Raw genomic sequence first — 25,430 nt, forward strand, 5'->3', positions numbered from 1 at the left:
TACACCTAGTTTGGCATAGGTTTTGGATGTCAGGGTATCAATGTGCATCCCAAATGTTAAATGGGAGTCAAACCATATGCCCAAGTATTTAAAACTAGTAACAGGAGTTAGGGTGGTTTTAGCGTTGGTTCTAATCTGGAGCTCAGTCATTGGAAGCTTTAAAGATTTAGCCCTGCTCCCAAATACCATTGTTACAGTCTTGTCAGTGTTTAAAAACACTTTGTTTTGGGAAATCCAGTTTTCAAGTCTCAAAAAGTCAGATTGAAGTATGTGTTCAAGGTCAAAGGGGCTATGGCTGTGTGCATATAAGATTGTGTCATCTGCATACATGTGTATTGAAGCTCCCTTACAAGCTATAGGAAGATCATTGATGAACACTGAGAAGGGTAGGGGCCCCAGAGCAGAGCCTTGCGGGACGCCACAGGTGATATCAAGGGGATTGGAGTTAGAGCCAGAGATGGACAGATGCTGGGATCTACCTGATAGGTAGGAATGAAACCAGTTTAAAGCATGCTTCCCTATTCCAGAGCACTGGAGTTTGTTTAACAAGATAACATGATCAACAGTATCAAAAGCCTTTGCAAAATCTAGGAATTTTGCACCAGTGAGTTGTCCTGTTCCATTCCACAGTGGATTTCATTGCAAACTTTTAGCAGGGTAGTTACCGTGGAGTGTTTGGGGCAAAAGCCAGATTGGAATTGGCTAGGGAAATTTGTCTTGGTATTGTAATCGCTTAATTGAGAGTGAACACATTTTTCCATGACTTTGGATAGTATTGAGAGAAGAGAGATTGCCCTGTAGTTTGAGACAGTGTTTTTGTCCCCACTTTTGAAGATTGGGACAACTCTGGCAGTTTTCCAGGTCTTAGGGATATGGCCTGCAGACAGGATAGAGTTGACTATGGAAGCAATTGGTTTTGCATTGGCTGGGGCACCAAGTCTTAGAAACTAAGGCTTCGGGCATGGTCAGCGTGTGCTGAGGCGCGCTTGTACTTACCTGTGAGTCCCTACAGCCGCAATGAGAGCGCGCTTGCGGAAGCGTAGGTCTTAGGTAAATTTTAAATTCAAGCGCTTGCCGGAGCGCAGGGACGGTCACGTGAGCGGTTCGCCCAATGAGGGCGAACCAGCTCCGTGACGTCACTGGCCCGCCCGCCGACACGCTCCCGACATGCCCCCGGACGGCGCGCTGTCTAAGGCCAGGGAAAGCACCCGCTTTCCCTGAGACTCAGCGCGCCTCCGCACGCCAGCAGGAACCCTGGCCGAGGCCTTAGATTGCAGTAAGTAAGGTCCAAATTGGCTGCTTTGTTTTAATTTGAGGAGCGCCTCTTCGGATACTGGGACAAATTGAAAATTGTGAGCAGTGTTGGGAGAGGGTGGAGCTATCGGGGTACTCATAGAATGAGGTTCATGTTTGTGGTTTGTGTTGCATTTCGCTAATAAGTTAGTAGCACACCCCACAAAGTAATCATTGAATGCATTTGCAATGTCAATGGGGTTTGTCAGAGTAATATCCTCCTTAGTGATATTACTTGGTTGTTGATGGTTAGGAGGCTGGAATATATTGTTCATAACCTTCCAGAAGTTAGCTGGGTTTGATGTATTCTGGTGAAGATTGTCAGGGTAATATTGTGCTTTTGCATGTCTTGTTTGCACCATATTCCGCAGGCATGTGTAGTGATTAGGATCCTTGCTATTGCCTGTTACTTTGTAGCTTTTCCACAAGCCATCCCTGAGATGGTAGAGTGCTGTAAGGTCAGGTGTAACCCATGGAAGGTGGCCCCCCCGTACCTTTATTCTGCGTAGTGGAGCATGGGTATCACAGAGTTTTAAGAATTCGGATTGGAAATAGCCGAGTGCAGAATTGGGGTCGGCGATTAAGTCGATTCTGTACCAAGAGCAGTTGGTAAAGTCAGCCAGAAACTGTTGTGGGTTAAAGTTTCTAAATGTTCTAGTGAGGAGAACTTTAGGGCTTGATTGGGGCGGTTTAATTTTCCTTACACAGTACACTATTGCATGGTCACTGAAAATGTCAGGAAGGATGCCAGAGGATTGGATTCTGCTGGGATTTGAGGAGAGAATCCAGTCTAGCAAGGATTGGTTGTGAGATTTCAGGTTTGTCCGTGTGGGTTGGGAAATGAGTTGCGTTAGGTTAAGTGACTTGAGTTGTATCTGGATTTTGTGGTTTTTGCTTTATAATGCTCTGTGTCTGTGTCTATATATGCAAATGTAAATACAACTGTATGCTCATCTGCATGTCTTAGGCAGGTCTGCAACCCCGCCTTTCCCAATTATCAGCCAGCACACAGCACTTTCACTGCAGCAAGGGATTCTGGGAAATGACATGCAAATGAGCACACAGTGCCACTTTTTGCTTCAAAAACCATTTTTAACATGGTTCCCTATAGGCTTAAGCTTGCTGCATGGTCACAGCTTTGAGCACAGCCAGGGTTAAGGTGCATACCCAGAAAACCACCCACAGACAGCTGTTTCGACCTTAATGGGTCTCATCTAATATATATACATATATACATATATACACATATACATATATACATACACACACAAACACAAAAAGAAAAGGGAAACCTCATTGAAAGCACTCAGACATGTAATTTAAAATAAAAATAATTTATTAGATCAATGAAATAAAAACACTCAAAAAATAATGAGCATATGAAAAATAATAAACAGGAAAACTGACTGAAACCCTGACTGCTGGACTCAAAAAATGGAGGACAAATAAAAGGGAGACTAGCAAATAAATCACAGAAACAGAGAGGAGAATACCAAAAAAAAACCTTCATCTATAAAACCACCATGGGGACAAAAGTACCCATAGTGATAAATAACAGGCCGGTCATCACAAGAAGGAGAAATGGCAAACCCCTTACTCAAAACTGTGTGCACACAAATGAAAACCCACCAGGACAAAAATCAACATTCACAGATGAACACAATCATAACATCAAACATGCCTAATCACATATATAACAGCACTGAAACAGACCCCTATTCAATTCTAAGCTGCAAATGTTGCCCGCATGAGAAAGGGGAAAGGGAGAAGGAATGATCATTCAGTGACCCAAACAAAATCCCATGGTACAATAATGCACAGAGAACTGGTCATTCAAATAGCGAAGCCAGTACAGTGACTAGTGTAGGCTGCTAAAGCATGAGTGAAAACCAGAGTAAAAGGCTATACTCAGCTCCTGACAGTGCTAGAGAAGGCAATGAATGGTGTGGGAAAGTGTCCTGGATAGGGTCACCCCCGCCGGGGTGAATCCCCACATGTCAGCAAAGTCCAAACCGATGGTAACAGAGTCCAACAGAGACCAGCGATCAGTGTCAGTATCAGATAAGCACCACAACGCGTTTCGCCCTTACGGGCTTCTTCCCAAGGTGGTGAATTAGCCTATGAACAGCTCCGTTCTTTATGGGCTCCAAATCATGACGTCATTGTCGCGACGGTATTTTTCTCCAATCGTTGAAAAGGTCAAACAGCCGCGCATGCGCATACATATGCTACACTATACAGGCACTGCTGAAGTTGCGCTATTGCAAAATTGCATCATAGTGTCATCTTAGTATATATATCTAATCATGCTCACATATTCTAAAGTAGTGATGCATAAGTTGGTTCCTCAAGGACCACAAACTGGACAGGTTTTCAGGGTAGTACTCACCTATGCCATTGTCCCAGTGGTATCTAAAGGTAAGCTAATTAAGAGTTAATTAGAGAAATCTGCAAAACCTGGCCTGTTTGGAGACTGGACTTGTCACTGTTCTAGGTTGTAGATTCTGTGTCCATTCTAGCCATCAAACCCTTGTATGATCACATACATGTGCCTGTCCTTCTAGTGCAGAATTCCACCGCAGACATGGCTGCATAAATGTGTTTGAGGTGTATTTGTAAAGAATTTTGTGAAAAGCAATGGCAGGCAGCAGGTGTAATTCTTATTACGATGTACCCAGCACCACTACACACTACTGCCTGAGGGTGGGGGGGAGTTACAATTCCCACTGAACATGTGTTGCTACTGCAATTTCGTACAGTACGTGGGAGTTTGTTTTCATGTTTGGTCTGCAAACTGTTTGAAGTTATTTTTGTCTCGCTGCTGAGCATGCAAAATGCTTTGTGTTGTTTTTCTGAGAGGTGTACCACACTTTACCACTTCACTAGAAGCTCTTCTGGCAGTGACGGGGTTAAACATCGTGATTTTCTTGGTTGCCCCATCAATGCAGGAGGCCCATCTCATTACCATGTAACGTGGTAGCAATTCCTTCTAAAGTTTTAGACTGCATTCTTATATCTCTGACTACCGCAAAATGAGTGTTGAACAATGAGAAGGACTGCCTTCCTGTGGATGAGACTGCCTTCCTGTGGATGAGACTGCCTTCCTGTGGATGAGACTGCCTTCCTGTGGATGAGACTGCCTTCCTGTGGATGAGACTGCCTTCCTGTGTGTGTGACTGCCTTCCAGTGAGTGTGACTGCCTTCCAGTGAGTGTGACTGCCTTCCAGTGAGCGAGACTGCCTTCCAGTGAGCGAGACTGCCTTCCAGTGAGCGAGACTGCCTTCCAGTGAGCGAGACTGCCTTCCAGTGAGCGAGACTGCCTTTCAATGAATGAGACTGCCTTTCAATGAGCGAGACTGTCTTCCAGTTAGTCACTCACTGTAAATGAGTGGGACTGTTTTCCTGTGAGTAAAATCCACTCTACAGAATTGAGATTACCATCATCAAATAAGTGACACTCCTTGCAAATGAGCGGGATATTCTTCTAACGAGTGCGTCTGCCTCCAATGTGATCCTGTCTCTAAGTAAAGAGCCCTTCATACATATGGCACTCAGCAGGATGGTCCTGGGATGCTAAAATAATCTTTATTTATGTCTGCAGGAATTCATTACAGTTTGCACTTTCTATAGCCAGGGGCAGATCTTGACTATCATTAGGGCGGCTGTTTTAATTAGCAGGGAATGCTGAATAAGCTCCAACTCTTTCAACAACGCTCATGGACTTGTGCTTCCAGCTTGTTTGCTTATTATTATTATTATTATTATTATTATTATCATTTGCATCTTAACATGCGTAGACAAGCAAGAGTGGTTCAGACACCACAAAATGTCTAAGGCAAGCCTGTCTAACACAAAATATGTGGGGGACAATGTTTAAATCTGATTGCAAGACCCGCATCATCAACATCACTTTGTCATGTTTACACACTAAGCTTACATTGATTGCAGCGACCCCCCTCTCTCTCCCCATCCCCATATCTCTCTCTCCATCCCTTCTTTCTCTCTCCCCATTTACCCTCTTTCTTGCCATCCCCTTTCTCTCCCCATCCCCTCTTCCTCTTTCCCCCACATCCCCATATCCTCTCTCCAACTCCTCTTTTTCCCCCTTCCCCCTCAATCTCTTCCCATCCTCTTTCTCTCTCTCCTCCCCCCATTTCTTCTCTCTCTCTCTCTCTCTCTCTCCCCATGCCCTTTCTATCTCACTCTTCCCATTTCCTTTCTCTCTCCGTCTCCCCCATATCTCTCTCCCCACCCCCTTTCTCTATCTTCCTCTCCCCCATATCTCTCTCCCCACCCCCCTTCTCTGTCTTCCTCTCCCCATATTTTTTTATTTATTTATAAAAATATTTTACCAGGAAGTAATACATTGAGAGTTACCTCTCGTTTTCAAGTATGTCCTGGGCACAGAGTAAAACAAAATAATACATGGTTACAAATACAGTTACATAAATGAACAAGGTATACATTATATACAAGACATTGCATGCACAGTTAAAGAAAATATACATTATGAGCGTATGAAACAGTTACAGACCAGATTAAAATGTGAGACAGCCTTAGATTTGAAAGAACTTAAGCTGGTGGTGGATATGAGAGTCTCTGGTAGGTTGTTCCAGTTTTGGGGTGCACGGAAGGAGAAGGAGGAACGTCCGGATACTTTGTTGAGTCTTGGGACCATGAATAGTCTTTTGGAGTCTGATCTCAGGTGATAGGTACTGCATGTGGTAGGGGTGAGGAGCTTGTTCAGGTAGCTGGGTAGCTTGCCCAGAAAGTATTTGAGGGTGAGACAGGAAAGGTGAACTTTGCGCCTAGACTCTAGTGATGACCAATCTAGTTCTTTGAGCATTTCGCAGTGATGTGTGTTGTAGTTGTATTGGAGAACAAAACGACAAATTGAATTGTAGAGGGTGTCAAGTTTGCTAAGGTGGGTTTGAGGAGCCGAGCCATATACTATGTCTCCATAGTCAATAATTGGCATTAGCATCTGCTGTGCAATACGCTTTCTGACCAGGAGACTTAGGGAGGATTTGTTCCTGTACCCCTAGTTTGGCATAGGTCTTGGTTGTCAGGGTATCAATGTGCATCCCGAATGTTAAGTGGGAGTCAAACCATAAGCCCAGGTATTTAAAACTAGTGACAGGTGTTAGGGTGGTTTTAGCGTTGGTTCTAATCAGGAGCTCAGTCACTGGAAGCTTTACAAATTTAGTCTTGGTCCCAAATACCATTGTTACCGTCTTGTCAGTGTTTAAAAACAGTTTGTTTTGGGAAATCCAGTTTTCGAGTCTCAAAAAGTCAGACTGAAGTATGTGTTGAAGGTCAGAGAGGCTATGACTGTGTGCATACAGGATTGTGTCATCTGCATACATGTGTATTGAGGCTTCCTTACAAGCTGTGGGAAGATCATTAATGAACACTGAGAAGAGTAGGGGCCCCAGAACAGAGCCTTGCGGGACACCACAGGTGATATCCAGGGGGTTGGAGTTAGAGCCTGAGATGGACACATGTTGGGATCTTCCTGATAGGTAGGATTGAAACCAGTTTAAAGCATGTTTCCCTATTCCAGAGCTCTGGAGTTTGTTAAGCAGGATAACATGATCAACTGTGTCAAAAGCCTTTGCAAAATCTAGGAATACTGCACCAGTGAGTTGTCCCCATTCCATTCCGCACTGGATTTCATTGCAAACTTTTAGCAGGGTAGTTACGGTGGAGTGTTTGGGACGAAACCCAGACTGGAATTGGCTAGGGAAATTTGTCTTGGTGTAGAAATCGCTTAATTGGGAGTGGACACATTTTTCCATAACTTTGGATAGAATTGGGAGAAGTGAGATTGGCCTGTAGTTTGAGACAGTGTTTTTGTCCCCACTTTTGAAGATTGGGACAACTCTGGCAGTTTTCCAGGTCTTAGGGATATGGCCTGCAGACAGGATAGAGTTGACTATGGACGCAATTGGTTTGGCAATGGCTGGGGCACCAAGTCGTAGGAACCTAGATTGTAGTAAGTCGGGTCCACATTGGCTGCTTAGTTTTAGTTTGAGGAGCGCTTGTGTAATCTCCTCTTCAGATACTGGGCTAAATTGAAAATTGTGGGCAGTGTTGGGAGGGGGTGGGACTATAGGGGTACTCCCAGGATGAGATTCAGGTTTGGGGTTTGTGCTGCGTTTCGCTAATAAGTTAGTGGCACACCCCACAAAGTAATCATTGAATGCATTTGCAATGTCAGTGGGGTTTGTCAGAGTAATATCCCCCTTAGTGATATTACTTGGTTGTTGATGGTTAGGAGGCTGGAATATATTGTTGATAACCTTCCAGAAGTTAGCTGGGTTTGATGTATTTTGGTGGAGATTGTCAGAGTAATATTGTGCTTTTGCATACCTTGTTTGCCTTGTGCACACGTTCAGCAGGCATCTGTAGTGATTGAGATCCTTGGTAGTGCCAGTTACTTTGTAGCTTTTCCACAAGGCATCCCTGAACTGGTAGAGTGCTATAAGGTCAGGTGTAACCCATGGAAGGTGGGCCCCCCGTACCCTTATTTTGCGTAGTGGAGCATGGGTATCGCAGAGTTTTAAGAACTCGGATTGGAAATAGTCGAGCGCAGAGTCAGGGTCGGGAATTAAATCGATTCTGTGCCATGGGCAGTTGGTAAGGTCATCCAGAAACTGTTGTGGGTTAAAGTTTTTAAATGTTCTAGTGAGGAGAACTTTAGGGCTTGAATGGGGCGGTTTAATTTTCCTTACACAGTACACTATTGCATGGTCACTGAAAATATCAGGAAGGATGCCAGAGGATTGGATTCTGCTGGGGTTTGAGGAGAGAATCCAGTCTAGCAAGGAATGGTTATGCGATTTCAGGTTTATCCGTGTGGGTTGGGAAATGAGTTGTGATAGGTTAAGTGACTTGAGTTGTATCTGGATTTTGTGGTTTTTAGGGTAAAGCCAATTGAAGTTGAAATCCCCTAGAACTAGCAGCTCACTCTTCTCATTCAGAGAGGAAATGGAGCCGAGAAATTGGGTGATATCAGTCAGGGATTGTAGAGGGGCTTTAGGGGGGCGGTAGATGCCAGCAAGCAAGATGGGCTTAGAAAAGGGGAGGCAGATTTTACCAACTAGAGTTTCAAAAGAGGGTGGACTTGGTGGGCAATTTAACAGTGTAAATTGTAAGGTGTCTGCAATATAAAATAACACCCCTCCTCCTCTCTTTGACCTATCTCTCCTAAAAATGGAGAATCCCTGAATGGCGATATTTGCATCAGGGGTTTTAGAGGATAGCCATGTTTCTGTAAGAACGATGGCTTTGGGTTTATGCATAAGGCACCATGCCCTTAGTTCATCCAGTTTGGGCAGCAGGCTCCGGATATTTATATGGGCGACAGATAGCCCTTTTTGGAATTTAAAGGTGGAATTCTCAGGGGCATATCACCTCTTTGCCATGCCATTTCTCTGTCTCCCCATCCTTTCTTTCTCTCTCACTCTCCTGTACAACCCACCGCCTTTCCCGATCCCTCCTCTCGTCCTCCCCCATCCCTCCTCTCTTTCTCTCTCTCGCACTCACTTTTCCCCTCTCCCCCCCTCTCCCCCCCTCTCCCCCCCTCTCCCCCCCTCTCTCCCCCCCTCTCCCCCCCTCTCTCCCCCCCTCTCTCCCCCCCTCTCTCCCCCCCTCTCTCCCCCCCTCTCTCCCCCCCTCTCCCCCCCTCTCTCCCCCCCTCTCTCCCCCCCTCTCTCCCCCCCTCTCTCCCCCCCTCTCTCTCTCTCTCTCTCTCTCTCGTGTGTGTGATGAAGAGGGGGATTGGGGGAAGATGGGTATCGGACAGGTGAATGGGGGGATTCGGTGGCAATCGGAGGTGATACTCGTCCATAGGATGTGACGATGGGGTGGCCGCCGCCCCCTCGGTGCGGTATCGATCTGCAGCGCCAATCACATACAGCCCCTAATACACGGGTCCGGGGGGTGGTATTTTCTTGTTGTACACGTACGTCATTAGGGCTTTGAAGGGTTGTTTTCCTTTTACCCTCCCTTTATTTGCATTGAAAACTTCCTTTTAATAGAATTTTCATATTTTAAGGATAGAAAAATGAAAACCAGGAATAAAGAAAAGGAGAAGTGGTGGGAGTCACTGCCCCACACCTCTGTAATATCCTGCCCCTCAATATCCACCCTCTCTCTCCACCTTTAATGCCCATCTTAATAACACTATACATCTCATATGCACTGACCTTGGCCCCCTTGCAGACACACTGACCAGAATACCCCCCAACTGTTTCTGTAAGTTCTTCCCACTTACCGCTTAGATTGTAAGCTCTTCGGGGCAGGGACTCCTTTTCCTATTGTTTTGTAAAGCGCTTATTCCCATTATGTGTTATAGTATTATGTCGCGTGTATTGTAAAGCGCGATGTACCTCGATGGCGCTATATAAATAAAGATGTACATGCATACATACGTCATTGATGGGATAATATATGATAGATGAACTTTTACAGCATTACTCATTACAGATGCTGTAACCCGTGGAGCAGAATGGTACAGAATACTTTAGAAATGTTACACATCATTACCAGGTTAGGCCCTTTTCTAAGAAACATACGTGGGGTCCCACTGCAACCAAGGCTCCCAAGTGAGTGCTCATTGACTATAGTCTCCTTTCCGGACACTGGTTAGTTCTTCCATAGAGGCCATATGCCATATTTTGTGACATATAAGATTCACAGGTGGAGGCTCTAAAGTTCGCCAGAGCACATCTAGTTGCCATTAAAATGAAAGCAATTAAGTTATTGGCACACATTGTTAAATTCTGAATTGGAAGTCCTGCAAAAGCAACACTGGGACCCGGAGGGAGAGAGAACCTCGGAAATCATATAAAAAATGCCATCCCAGAATTGGGAAAGTAATGGGCCTTCACCTTGAAAAAGAGTGCGTAGCACTCAAGACATTGGTTTCTTAGCTGCATTAAATTTTTCATATTGCATAGTCCGTTTGCCTGGGTCATCTTTTTATCCTAAAATAATGGGCAGGACCATTGCATGTGTACATCCTTTCCAATATTAGGGGATATACTCTAGTCATATAGGTGAAGGCTTGAAGGTCTAATATATCATCTGTACATAACTCAGTAGCAATTTTTTTATACACTGTGCAGATAGAACTCTTGGCCAATCTCACCCTGGCATCTTCCCAATTGTCCCGATCCTAATCCAGGCCCAAATCCCTTTCCCAACTTTTCGTAAATGTGTCATCTGCTTGTTGACAGGAGGCCAACTCAAGATATATTTTTGAAATGAAACCTTTTTGTGACCTGTAATAGTTGCATAGATTTTCAAAAACCTGTCACGGGTACACTCTGCATAGATATAGTGTTTTTATAAAATGCATAATCTGGAAGTCATGGTAAATGACTGTGGAATTGAAGATTTTTCTTGAAAACATATAAAGCCTGACTTTAGAATCTTGCAAATGGCCCTTAATTAAAGGTCAGTTCTGTTTTATTCCAAAGAGAGATAACCCTCTTGAGCAGACCTGGTTTGAAGAGGCAATTCAAGTAGTAAAAAAACCAACATTATATATATATGTAGTCATGCCTAACAATGCCTACTGTCATCTCTCCTGCTGGCAGCAAGACCTGGTAAGTTACAGGAGTGCCAGCAGTAATTATGGAGGTTTGCCCTCACACCCTGGTGAGGTGCCCTATGTATGGATGGGAGTGGCTACATGTTCTGAGTCCATTGTTAGTGACCTCAGAGATGTGCCTGCCTCCTGAGGTATATAAGGCACTGCACTGCCTAAAACTAGCGGAAGCAGAGAGGTTAGTGTGGAAGGTTGAAGTACAAGGAGAAGCCACAAGTGTAAGGTGCCCACTAGTGCCATAACTAGTGGCACCAAATAGTCTTTAATTCAGCGAAGGCCAACTGTGTCCAGGGACCTGGCACAGGGGTGACCTCCCTATGGGGAGAGGAAATCCCACTCCATTGGGAGGGCGTACCTTCTGAAGGAAATCACGGAGAAGGTGCGGCTGAGACGATTTACTGCGATGGGCAGCTCGCCCACCTCTGATGCAATAAAGATGACTTGTGCAAAGAGAACCCCCTGGTGTGAGTTTGCAATTACTCTCCTGGGGCCCTCACCACCAAGAAGGAGTTCCTCATCAGGACCATCTACCTGCATATGCATAGATCCTGATGAGGTGGAGGCGCTGCACATGATGTAAGTAGGACTCGTCACCCACTACCTCAGATACCTGTCTTGCATGACATCCCCCAATACCATCAAGCGGGAGACTCAGGAGTCCTGTTACCTACAGGTGCACCACCATACACAGACATGTAACGGGGCTGGATAGACCACAGGGGCCAATGTGAGATTGGGTGGGTCAGACCAGACACGAACAGGCGTTACATTTGGAGGCGCTGCTGAGATATCTGTCAACAGGACAGGCTTTTGCTAGGCACACTAAGAAATAGGAAGAGTGTCTGCTGCCACTTTGTGCTGCATAGGAAGGAGCCAGGGGTAGTCCAGGGAGGCCACTGAGACGCGGAACGCACAGACGCTCTGGGATTCTTAGGTCTGGAGCAGGGTTATAGCTGTTCGAGTCCCTTTAGGTAGTGCTAGTGGTAAGACGCCTAAAGGGATAAACTGGTAACTTAAAGCAGGAATCCTGGAGAGGGTCTGCGCTAGACTAGCCAACAGTAGGTAGACGCCAAAGTATTGCATGGACGAGCCAGAGTACTCTAGCCCATTCCAGACACTCGACACAGGGAGCACAGACTGGAGGAAGGAGATGCAGCAGACACAGAAAGCGTGAGCCTAGCCTGAGGTAGTGCAAACACGAGTCAGATTTACATTAGGTACACAAAGTGGTGCACAAGGCATATTTATTGTATCGGTGTGGCAGCTGCCCCGCATAGTGGAGCTCCATGTACAATAATTCAAGGAACAGTATTCTAATGGCGACCGACAGAATGGAGAATCGGCGCAGTGCGGAAGCTCAAGTATGGCTGACGGAGGCTGAAGGAGAGAATGAATATGAGATGATGTATGAGGAAGAGGAGCCAGCTTCAGAGGAGACTTTTGTGAGCCTGTTGTGGAATGGCGTGAAAACAATAGTGGTACCGTGTATGGCCTGCTTCGAACCTTGGAGAACTGACCCCGAGGACAGTGAAGGGGACAGTAGTGTGGTGAAATGGGAGGCACAAAATGGACTTATTTGTCATACAAAATACAAACAATTGAACGCTACCTCAACGATGAATCCGAGTGACAGTGCAATCCAAAATGGCGGGTCCTGCGGCCCTGGGAAATAACTGGTGGGCCAGTTACAGAGAATATTGCAAAAGCTCAATCTGCAGAAAGTTGGCCAGGAGTGGCGCCAACGGAGAGACCCCGCCCTGTTGGGGGGTATGGCGTGAAAGCTGGAGCCCCGCTCACATGGACTGTGACTAGTTCCGCCCCTGTGCTGGGCCAGCCTACAAGTCTATGGGACATCCCCCAAGTTTCAACCAGGGGGAGTGGTTTCCTGTCTTGGTGGATGCGGATGGAGAAAGCTGAAGGAAGGATTGGTGATCCAGCCCATGCCCTTCAGTTGCGAGGAACCAGCAAGCCATACAGAGCTCTAGTGCAAGCACCCCCTTTGGTGGCTATGGCTTGCAAACCAGAACAAGGGCTTTTGATAACAACTCATCCCTACTCGGCTCCAGGAGGCTTCCTGATTCTCTGAGTAGAGGGCGTAGAGACAGTAGCATGCCTATGCTTGCAGTGTCGACTGCCGGGCGGAGTGGTGAGCTCTACCGCTCGATGCGCCCAGTGTGGACTACAATATCTGTGGCCCATGCCTACCTTTATGCCGATGCAAGCAGTAGAGGTGGCGGACGATGCCGCTATGCTGGCTGCGGAACTTCCTGGTGCGCTCTGGAACAGGGACCCGCTCCGGTAATTAAACAGAGCCGATCGAGAAAACCGGTCACCGACGCGGTGATAAGAGGGGCCCACGCCGCAAATCACCAGGCGGAATGCCCCGGCCAAATGCCAAATTGGAGTCTTCGGATAGGAGTCCCTTAGTATTATTGCCGTTACTACCCGACCTCCGGCGTACCATAGCAGCAGTACGACTAAAAGAGTGCCACTTACCGGTGTCGGTGAAGAACGGAGCAGAGTGTCGCCCATTCTGCGGCGGAGTCCCACGGCCGTGGTGACCAGCGGATCCGATGGCGGCCGGTCTACTCCAACGCCCCGGAGTGGTAAGCAGAGTCCATGCTTATTCCAGGCTTCCAAGATGGTGGTGGCGGAGGAAGGAAAGAGCCAGGCCCCGGTGGCGCCACGGCGGAAAAAGGCGTTGCCGGATCCGGATATCGTAGTGGAGGAAGAAGTCCCGCTTGGGGATCCAACCCAAGATGGCGGCGTTACACGTGCGCATCCGGACATCACTTTCGGTGGAGTGGCGAAGGAGGTGATAGTGCCCCAGCGATCGAGCAGTGGAGGTAGGACGCCCCGGTCCGAGAGGAGCGGGCGATCAAAGCAGTGATCGAGGAGTCGGGAGACCGGAGAGACGGAGAGTCCCTGCGGCGGAACCGGACCAGGTAGCGGAGAGGAGCGGGTACTAGTCCTGCGGATACCGACTGTGCGGCCCTATCCCCAAACCCCAGTCCTAGCTAGACCCCAGGCCCTAGTTAAAGTTTCAGCCCCATTCACTTCCCATTTTGGGTCATCTTCTAGTTTAGGGATGTCAGGGGATTCACGGATCGCTTCCGATGAACGGACTGGGAGCCTGGACTATGGGACCTCTGATGATGGGTCAGTGGGAGGAGGGAGGATTACACGACAGGTGTCGGTGTCCAGTGACTGTCCCAGTAATGTGAGTGTTACTACTGGGAGCCAGAAAAGGGGTTCGGACATTCGAGTACCGTCCGAGTGTACGTCGGGCATATCTTCCGGGGGTGGGCCAGAGGAGGAAGAGCTAGAGGAAGTATCATTAGAGAAAGTCAGGGAAACCCGATGGTGGGCTCCCTTATTTGAAGGCTATGTGCCCTGGCTTGATAGAACCCGGTTCATCATAGATCGAGAGGGGGTGATAGATCATTGGTGGGCTAGAGGGGAGTTCATGGAGGAGAATCATCTCAGGGAAACCCAGGAAAGATGGTTTAAGATTGGGCGTGGGTTGATAGAACCCCGGGGTCCAGATGGGTTGGTTGGTCCGGTGGATCCCGATGAGCCCCTGTCATGGGTGTTGCTGGGGAGGGCGGGCAGTGCTAAGCTGACCAGGGCCTGTCTAGCAGAATGGGCCATCATAGGTAAATACAAAAGAACCCATGGGCTAGAATATCCATATGTTCCCGAACCCCTCATGCAGGAGATAGAGGACCGCCGAGATGGGTGGCTCAGGGAGGATATTGAATATTACATGGTGGCCAAGGGAGGTGCCATTACAGGGCCCCAAGCAGAAGAATGAATATATCAATTGATGCACGTCTGGAATATTGGGCGCAGCATTTATATGCATAAGGTGGTGTACAGAGGGGAACGTGGCTTGCCCAGGGAGTACAGTGTCACTGTGACCGACATGGCGGGCAGAGAAGTGAAAAAGCCAGATCCTCGTCACTATTATGAGGGAGAAAGCAGTTGAGGTCTGGGAAAATAAATCTGGAGCGCCCCTGCTGGTCAGTGAGCGCTGTTATGAATAATCATGAAAGCATTGTTATAACTTTTGAATTATGTGTTCCCTTTTGCAGTGGTTCCTGGCAGAAAGGTACACCAAATTTAGGTCCCAGCCGGGACGGTGGGAATTCACCAGGGGGAGTATGTAGTCAAGCCTAACAATGCCTACTGTCATCTCTCCTGCTGGTAGCAAGACCTGGTAAGTTACAGGAGTGCCAGCAGTAATTATGGAGGTTTGACCTCACACCCTGGTCAGGTGCCCTATGTATGGATGGGAGTGGCTACATGTTCTGAGTCCATTGTTAGTGACCTCAGAGATGTGCCTGCCTCCTGAGGTATATAAGGCACTACACTGCCTAAAACTAGCGGAAGCGGAGAGGTTAGTGTGGAAGGTTGAAGTACAAGGAGAAGCCACAAGTGTAAGGTGCCCACTAGTGCCGTAACTAGTGGCACCAAATAGTCTTTAATTCAGCGAAGGCCAACTGTGTCCAGGGACCTGGCACAGGGGTGACCTCCCTACGGGAGAGGAAATCCCACTCCATTGGGAGGGCGTACCTTCTGAAGGGAATCACGGAGAAGGTGCGGCTGAGATGGTTTACTGCGATGGGCAGCTCGCCCACCTCTGATGCAATAAATATGACTTGTGCAAAGAGAACCCCCTGGTGTGAGTTTGCAATTACTCTCCTGGGGCCCTCACCACCAAGAAGGAGTTCCTCATCAGGACCATCTACCTGCATACGCATAGATCCTGATGAGGTGGAGGCGCTGCACATGATGTAAGTAGGACTCGTCACCCACTACCTCAGATACCTGTCTTGCATGACATCCCCCAATACCATCAAGCGGGAGACTCAGGAGTCCTGTTACCTACAGGTGCACCACCATACACAGACATGTAACGGGGCTGGATAGACCACAGGGGCCAATGTGAGATTGGGTGGGTCAGACCAGACACGGACAGGCATTATATATATATATATATATATATATATATATATATATATATATATATATATATATATATATATATAAATATATATATATATATATATATATATATATATATATAATCAAAAAAATAAATAGATGATACCGTATCATCTATTTATTTTATTTTTTTATTTTTTTGATTATTGAAGCTCAGCTAACACGGTACTGATACCTCTACATGTATATATATATATATATGTATATGTATATGTATATATATATATATATATATGTATATGTATATATATATATATATACACACACAAACACCTTTCCCCCCCCCCTCCCCTAAAGGAGGGAGTAGTGGATCTGATTCTCTGCTACTGGGAACCCGGGGTATACCTGAGTCGATGTTCGGTCAGTAGCGCCTCCACCTGTATAGGATTCTATGATGTAGAATAACCTCGCTACAGGACCCGCATACAATAAAACACACACTTATGAAAGATAACAGTTTTACTGAACATAAATAACCTAGGATATATATATATATATATATATATATATATATATACCACCATCCAGGCCATGCACAACCGTACCCTCCAATGCTCCGCTCCCCCACCCAAGGTGTGTGGGACAGCGGGGCCCCACTATAGTGTTTGAGTTGGTGCACTCATGCGTTGGGTACCTGCCGGGTGATGCCACACCCGGGCGCGCTGATGCCACGATGCTGGGATCCATGGATATGATGCTGATACTGCGAAGCCTCCGCCTCTACGTTGTATGGGTCCCTCGTGGATTGTACCACCGTAAACAATGTCTTTATTAATGTAGGTGATCTGGGTCCTGGACCACAGGCCGCAGCCACCGTGCGGTGTCTCCCTGTGTTCCTAACACTAATATTGCTAAGCAGGGCAGGGTCCCTATCTGAGGGGCAAGTCCCTATCGCAAACTATGTGGGAGTCGGGGCCTAGCTGGAGCATAATAGGGGGTATCTGGCCTAGTGCAGATACCACTGACATCTGCACATATAACTTACTCCTTCCTTGTCCCAGGTCCAACTGCCACTCTCCTAACTGTCAGCTCAAACTTCAAGCACACCCAAAGTTCCAATCTCCCCTCAGGAGATCCTAGCAGCCCTATTGGCTGTACTGTGTCATGTGTTGTGCAGCACCTGGTGCTGCTGGAACCTTTGCATGCGCGAACCTTTCTGCACATGCAAGCGCACAAACAAAATGGTGGCGCCCTTACCGGCTACCCACCTGCAGCAGAGGTGAGGAGAGCTAAAGGGAGGACCGGGCTACACCAGTATCACTAGAAGTGCTCTTTTAAAAAAACAAATGTATAGATATTGAACAGCCCCACAATAATACTTTTAATGATACAGGACCTAATTCAGCTGCTTCTAAATCGGTCACTTCAGATGTGAACCATTGCACAATTTGTGAAAACTGTTCTGCTCCAAAGTATCTTGTAAAGCACAGTGCACCCAAACCTTCGCATATAATTGGAGATGCACGTTGAGAATTTAATTCGAGGTCTAAAGTTAGCCCAAATTAATTTTGAAACCGCTTTTCGTAAATATGCCTCCCCCTTTTTTTTTTTTTTTTTAATAAAGAATAGGAACGGTGCTATATTCAGCTTTGGGGATATGCTCGTTCCCGAGATACGAGTGAAGTTACCAGTGTCTCTGCCCCGCCAGGGAAAACAAAATGGCCGCTCAAATCTCCCGCGTCACGTAGGCCAATAAGAAGACACAACATCATCCGTTGTGGCTTCCTATTGGACGGCAATTTAAAACCCCATCAGAAACCAGGAAGTGATAATGGTAACTTCATTAATGCCTTTTATTTGTACACATTGAAATTAAAGCAATATAGCACATATTAGTTACAGTATATTGAATTTGAGTCTAGAAAGAGAAAGTGGATAGAATTCAAGGCAATAGAGGAATAGAATTCAAGGAATAGAGTAAATTCCCAGCAAACAGTTTGCAGAGAGCCAGGTGCAGTGCTCAGCTATATATTTTTCATGATGCCGGTGGCTTTTTAGAATAGCCACATTCACACCCAAATTCAACATGTGGACACTTTAATTTAATTTAGACATTTCAGTCCAAAACCTAAAATTTCGGATAACAAAAAAAAATCTTGCCATAGTTTCAAAGTTATTTAACATTTTCTGTCAGAGGGGATCAATCATAGATCTTTCGCTCTCTCTGTCTCTCTTTTTATTCTTCTAGAATATATTTTACACGATATACCCAGCGGTCAAAATGCAGTGGTACTACGGGTTAAGAAGTACAACTATATATATATATATTTTTTTTTTAATGCAGCAAAAACAATTGACAGACAGGCGCACTAAGGGGTATGGGCACTTTATTGGTAAAATAGGACAGTGGGCATAAGCATCCACTGATACAGTTTAAAACAGGAAAAAAGTCAACAAATTACGTTTAAAATGACTGGTACATACACCAGTATGGTCGGTGAATAGCACCGGGTCAACACTGGATCTCACTAGTACTGTCTGAGTACTTACCCTGCTAGATGCGTGAAGAACCGCTCCCACCGGCTGCAAAAACTCCACAGGAACTGCCGCCATGTGACCTCTACGCGTTTCGCACGTAGTGCTTCGTCAGGAGGTCACGTGATAGCGCTGTCCCTGGAGTTTAAATACAGAACAGCAGCCAATGGATCTAGCGTTATTAAGGAAAGTGGAAGCACATGTAATTCCAACAGAGTGAAAATGGAGTCTCATACAGCGTGTCTAAATAATTAAATAATTAAAACCACATTCTGAATTGGAGTAACGATAGATAGGTCCCAAGTTTAACTCTAAGTGGACCTATTGCCCTCAGAAATAAATCACACCACTTCTAACCATAAACTATCATATCCATATTAGATCAAAACATATATTTATACACATGTATTAAAATGTCTAAAAGTTTTTTTAAATTAATATTATTATTTTGTTTTTAAAAATACATATTATTCAAAAATTTGGTGAAACATCAAATAAATCACATAAAGAAACCCCAAGTGTTCACCTAACGATTTATTCTTTTAGGAAGAGAACCAATTCTATATAAGCATTTAAACCATGTGGAAATCTAGTTTGCATGGTATAGATCCAGAATTGCTCCCTTCTACTTAAGCGTAAATCTCTGTTACCTAAACGCTGATTGGCAGTGATAACTTCAATGCCCAAAAAAGAGATGCCACTCGGGTCACACTGGTGACTGTCATGAAAGTGCTTTAAAAGGTGGGTTAGGGGCATATGTTTATCAATTTATTTTTGCATAAAAATCGTTAATTTTTTAATCGTTAATTTTTTAACGGAGGTTAAAATTAAAAATTAAAAAAAAAAAATCGGTTAAAATCGAGCCCTCCCCACAGCCCAGTGCAGTCTAAAGGTTACCATGGTAACATCAGCAGCTGAAGATTAAAATAATTTTTGAAGTGAAACTTGTTTAGTGGCGCCTATTCTGATGGGGTAAAACTGGAGAGTTGGGGGCGAAATGTGAAACGGAAGTGACGTCACGGCCCCCCCCCTCCCCCGCTCTCCCCAGACGGCTGCTGTCACATGCGGCTGCTGTCACATAACGGGCGCTGCTCCCCCCACACGGCCGATTACATATGCGGCGGCAGCGATAGCCGGCGGCGGCGGCGATAGCCACCGGCGCCGCTCCTAACGGCTGCCATTCCCCCCACACGTCCGCTGCCATGCCGCGCATGTGCACTACTAATGGCGACGCTTATGGACTTCTGCACATGCGCAGAAGCGGCTGGCAGTGGCGACATTCCCCCAACATGTCCGCTGCCGTGCCGCGCATGCGCAGTAGTCATGGGGACGCAGAGGAAAGCATTCCTGGTTAGCATGCGTGGACAATGGGAGCTCTCCCCCGGTCATGTGGTGCTCAGAATGGCAGAGAGAGGTGGGGGGGGGGGAGTGGGGTGACCCGGCCGGTAGTGGTACTGAGTATCTCCTCCTATCACGCAGCACCGCCAGACGGGGCAGGAGGAGGAAGGAAAAGCTCCTGCTCCGGTCCAGGGAGGTAGGGAGGGTTGTTAACTTGTCACTGGGGGGCTGGCAGCAGGACACACACTGACTGACTGACACACATACACACACACTGACTGACACACATACACACACACACATACACACACATACACACACATACACACACACTGACTGACACACATACACACACACTGACTGACACACATACACACACACACATACACACACACTGACTGACACACATACACACACACTGACTGACACACATACACACACACTGACTGACACACATACACACACACACATACACACATACACACATACACACACACACACACACACTGACTGATACACATACACACGCGCACACACACACACACACTGACTGACACACACTGACTGACACACACACACTGACTGACACACACACGCACACACACACACACTGACTGACACACATACAAACACACTGACTGACAGATACAAACACACTGACTGACACACATACAAACACACTGACTGACACACACACACACTGACTGACACACATACACACACACACATACTGACTGACACACATACACACACATACACACACACACACACACACACACACACACTGACTGACACACATACACACACACTAACTGATACACATACACACTCACTGACTGACACACATACACACACACACTGACTGACACACACACACACACACATATACACACACACACACACACACTGATTGACACACATACACACAAGGAATTCACACTTGCACACGTGCAAATAGCTAATACAGGGGATGTGTGCCGAGCACGCGAGTTATAAGTCAAATGTATTTGCGTTTTGTCAATGAAATTGTATTTTGATTTTTAATTAAAACATCACCAACACAAATACAATTTCTGTGACAAAAGTCAAAGAAGTTTCACTTAATATGCGCGTGCACAGCACACACAGCTTTTTTTTTTTTAACACTGGACAATAAATTGGTGTAATATCCGCTGGGCGGTGTGGAATACTAACATCATATGGGTTATACACAGTGGCAGACTTCATTTTTTGCCACCCTATAGGTTCGGGCGGCCGTCCCCACTGGCATAGTGAAGTCATGACGTCACGGCGGCATGTAACGCTGCGTTGTCATAACAATGCGTCGTTATGTGATGTTGAGTCGCCATGATGACGCCACGCTACAGGAGGGGGCCGCGCCGGAAAAGCTAAGACTCTCACACACATAAATTGCCTCCCAAAGAAATTGCCGCCCCCTCAAAAAATGACTGCTCTAGACTATAGCCTACTCAGCCTTATGGGAAATCCGCCACTGGTTAGACACCAGAGCTTCTGAAGGCGATTGCTGATTTCAGTACAAATTACCATTTTTCATTTCTTTCTAAAGAAGGGTATTTTAATTTTAGAAAGCCTTTCTCCTTTTTATTTCATTTGGAGCATTAAAAAAAATAAAAGGGTTGACTCTTCTTAAAATACAACCCGGGAGCTTCGTCCCAATGTTTAATAAATGTAGGGTTTTGAAAATCCGGCCCAGTACCACACATTCTGTTAAATGAGCAATCCATGCAATATCCTACAGTACATGTGGTTTTCTTTTTTTTTTCAATAAATTTGTTTTGTAGTATTAGATACTAACTGCAATTTTTTTAAATTTTTATTCAACCCAATGCCATTTTTAATGCATTTTAATATACTGCGCATCCTTTCATTTCTCTAGCAAGTTTTATCCCATGTCTGCAGCACTGCAAGATCTTTGCAACACTTTCCTGTTTGTGATAATTTGTTGCCAATATTCCCAGCAGTTTGAATTGCAAATCGTAACAATAGATAATGTTACCTTAGTAATATAAGAATACATGGTAGCTGCTGAGTCAGACTGCCTGAAGGATTGATTGAAACTGAAAGGCAGCCATTTGATGAACCCTGGGAAGCGGGATCTTTGCTGGTCGATTACGGGAGAATGAATTGATCGGCAGCTTAGGTAATTAGTTTTCAATAAATGTAATCAGAGGCTGCATATATTAAAACAAAAGACAGATTTTATTTTATTTTTTAAATACCCATTGGATTGCCTCTTTATATCACTTCAAACACTGCAATTACCTGTTAAATAAAAATAAAAACATTGTGTTGGGAAGGACAGGGCCACCAGTTTTGATGGCACTAGCTCACAATCAAAAAAGGGTCCAAGATAATGTTTTTACCTCTGTCCCCTACAACCCGCTGCACAGAAACGCTAGAGGTCATATTTTTTCTTTTTCTGTCCTACAGTAACATCACTGAGCGGTGGAAACAAAAAAAAACGTTTCCACTACACCTCACAGGGGGGAAAAAGGAGTGGGTTTGCTGATTAGAACCAGATGAGAAATATTTTATGGAAGGGAGAGGGTGTGGAATAAAACCTCATGACTCATTAAGGCTCTGCTGGTATTTATTTAAAGACGGCATCGCTGGTGAAAGAGACTCGTGTGCAGTGAAACCCTTTCTTTCCCTGTGCATCCCACTTGGGAAACATTGGCACCTCTGCATCTTTCTTTCAGTCAAGGGTTAAAAATGACATTTGATGGTTTTTATTCCATTTATTTAAGTGTACGGAGGCTTTTCTTGACAGCTTAGGAGCTATTGTGTGCGGGAAATGGCTCGCTGAAATGTATGCATATTTCCTTTATTAATGTATATTTGAACTCATTGTGGCACCCACCCTCTACAAAGCATTTTATTGAACAGGTATTGGAAAACATATTGGGAATGATCATAATAAAATATGCAGGTGCGATAAACGTAGGAAGTAAACTTTGGGTGGGAGGGAGAATCAATTAAGAGTTTGAAGATCTAACATTGCAAGTTGTTAGCGGGAACTTAGCTGGCGTCCTGTGTTCAGTTCTGCAAGCCACCTATTAGAAAGCTGGTCCATCAAAGTCTTATAGCAGAAGACTAGAGGATCTCAATTTGTACATCCGGGAGGAACAGAGGGCAAAGGGGATACGAGAGGGTCTTTTACATGCCTGAAAGGTGTCAATTAGACACACGAGAGAAGGGACACAAGGATAAAGGGGTCACACCTTAGGTGGCAGACTGAGGATAAATGTGAGGAAGTTCTGTGTTTACGTGAAGAAAACTGCATGCATGGAACAACCTCCAGGCAGAGGTAGTTAGACAGATGCAGTCAAAAGCCCCATATTTAATACGCTTTGAAGTAATCTGCTCAGTGTCTTCTCAGAGCTTTGAGCTCAATTCTAAGGCCGCGCTGATAGTCCCGGCGACGGTGATGCCGACGTCACGCTGCGGTCGCTGAAAAAATCAAATTGAATTGACTTCCAGCGATCGCGACCAAGCTGGCGCGTCGCTCCTAGCATGAGCGCACGGATTCAATGCAAGTGCAGCCTAAGGCCAAGTCCCCAGTGGCTGCTGTGGCGCACACAAGTCACCGCCCTCTATGGGGCAGACCCCAGTTTGGCGTGTAAAAGCCTTGGCCAAAAGACAAGATTTTTGTCTTTTGGCGCGGAGGCCGAGCATTGGCTACATTACGGCGGCGGTTCAGCCAATGAGGGTGAACCAGCTGCGTGACATCCGCCCTCCCCCTCCCCCTCCCCTGTCCCCCCATTGCAATCTTGTCTTTCCCCCTGCAGCTCGCGGCTTGCACCCGCCGCAAAGGGGCGCGTACAGGAGCTGACACTGCCTAATGCATGACACTGCCTAATAGCCTAATGCATGACACTGCCTAATAGCCTAATGCATGACACTGCCTAATAGCCTAATGCATGACACTGCCTAATAGCCTAATGCATGACACTGCCTAATAGCCTAATGCATGACACTGCCTAATAGCCTAATGCATGACACTGCCTAAAAGCCTAATGCATGACACTGCCTAATAGCCTAATGCATGGACACTAGAAGACGGCTTCAAAGTGTGGGGATAGGGGCAAATTAATATTAACAAACCAGAGGTACCATGTGCAAACTTGCAGCTCCACTTCCTTTTAAAAGAAAGAAGGGATTTCTTTCTTTCTTACTCCTTGTCCAATAACAGTATAAATATACACAAAGTAACTGTGCTCAACTAAACTGATCTCTGGATATATATGGACTTATAAACAGCGTGCTCGGTCTGTAAGGGACTGGGTGAATAAGTCCAGCTTTCCCTTGGAGGGGGGAATACATTAGATAAGAAAAAACATAAAAAAACAGCCAAGCACAGATGTGAGAAAACACACCAGCGGGCGTGTGGTGGCACGGGTGCAAGGATCGTGGAGCGTACAAATCCCTCAGCTGGGGTCTGCACAGCGGTTCCTCCGGTGTCAGCGTCCTGCACTGAATCCCGGAAGTGAAGTCATGCACTCTCGCGTGTCTTTGCCTCCGTTCTCTCGTCTCTTCCTAACAATTGTAATACGTTCCCAGGCCTTTACAATGCGTTAATATCTCCAGACTGCAGCGACCTTGTGACTGTTGTCTGTGCAGCATTGCCACAGTATGAGATAATTTTTAAGAGTTGCGGGGAAGATTTCCTCAGCCCTGGCATTTCCTGTTGTGAGACTTTTTCTCTGTGCCTGAAAGAAGAGGAGAGAGGGAGGGAGACAGGAGATCAAGGGAATCTTATTAAAAAAAAATAACATTTACACACATACATACACACAGAGATGTAAAAACAGTTTTGTAACAATGCACATGGTGCTAGTCACAACACACCTCACAGCCTACTGATATGTTAGACAGCCTTCTTATATGGGAGACAGCCTACAGTACCTACGAGGGAGACTGCTATACTGCCTTCCGATGAGGAACGATTGCCTTCCAGTGAGTGAGACCGCTTGCTAATGGGTAACATTATATTCCATGCCCTATAGGCCCTCGTATTACTCCAGCTTCCCTCCCTTCTCCAGTTACAGCCTTTGCCCACACATCCCATTAAATAAATACTGACAAATTAAGTTGGGTATAACTAGCCGCAGCCTTTTATTGATTAACTGTGAACTTGAGGACTGGTCAGAAGTGTGCCCAACCAAACATAATTTGCTCATCACCTCAACTGACTCCGTGGGCCTAAGGATTAGAGTACACCCAAACCTGACTGGCAAAGCGATCTGATTTCCTCAGCAAATGTGGAATTCACCGGTGCTCTGGATCATGGACACATTGCATCCTCTGGTGTGGAATCCCATCTCACAAGAAGTGCAGATGGTATCAGCTGGATTCTCTCTCTCCGGATACTTCCGCATCCCCTGGTCGGAGATCTCATCTCACGAGATTTGGAAATTAGTCAGCTTGGCTCTCTCTCTGTCCTGCGTTTGATCACCCTACACGTTTCGCTTAGCTTCATCAGGGGTACTCAGGATAAGCTGTGAGATATTATCCCTTATATACCCATCTCAATGAAAGATTCAGTAAAGTAACAGTGTCCATTGTTAAATGTCCATAGGGTACGATATGAAATGGGCCTATCTAAAACATTTCTAACACAAGAAGCAGGCAATCTTATAATTCATATAAATGATATATATGAAAATTAGTAAATAACAAA

At 45.8% G+C, this 25,430-nt stretch overlaps 1 protein-coding gene and 1 long non-coding RNA gene across 2 annotated transcripts in view; one reads left to right on the top strand and one right to left on the bottom strand.

Moving 5' to 3' along the window:
* LOC142495612 (uncharacterized) overlaps positions 1-16,917 on the bottom strand; it is a 31,622-nt gene extending 14,705 nt beyond the window's left edge. Inside the window, exon 1 of the long non-coding RNA XR_012801777.1 lies at positions 16,551-16,917. This is a non-coding gene — a long non-coding RNA (uncharacterized LOC142495612). The remainder of the gene's footprint in view (positions 1-16,550) is intronic.
* ANTXR1 (ANTXR cell adhesion molecule 1) overlaps positions 1-25,430 on the top strand; it is a 184,732-nt gene that overhangs the window by 97,787 nt on the left and 61,515 nt on the right. The gene's annotated exons all lie outside the window — the stretch shown is intronic.

The sequence above is a fragment of the Ascaphus truei genome, chromosome 5 (assembly GCF_040206685.1).
Source record: "Ascaphus truei isolate aAscTru1 chromosome 5, aAscTru1.hap1, whole genome shotgun sequence".
NCBI classification, from domain to species: Eukaryota; Metazoa; Chordata; class Amphibia; order Anura; family Ascaphidae; genus Ascaphus; species Ascaphus truei.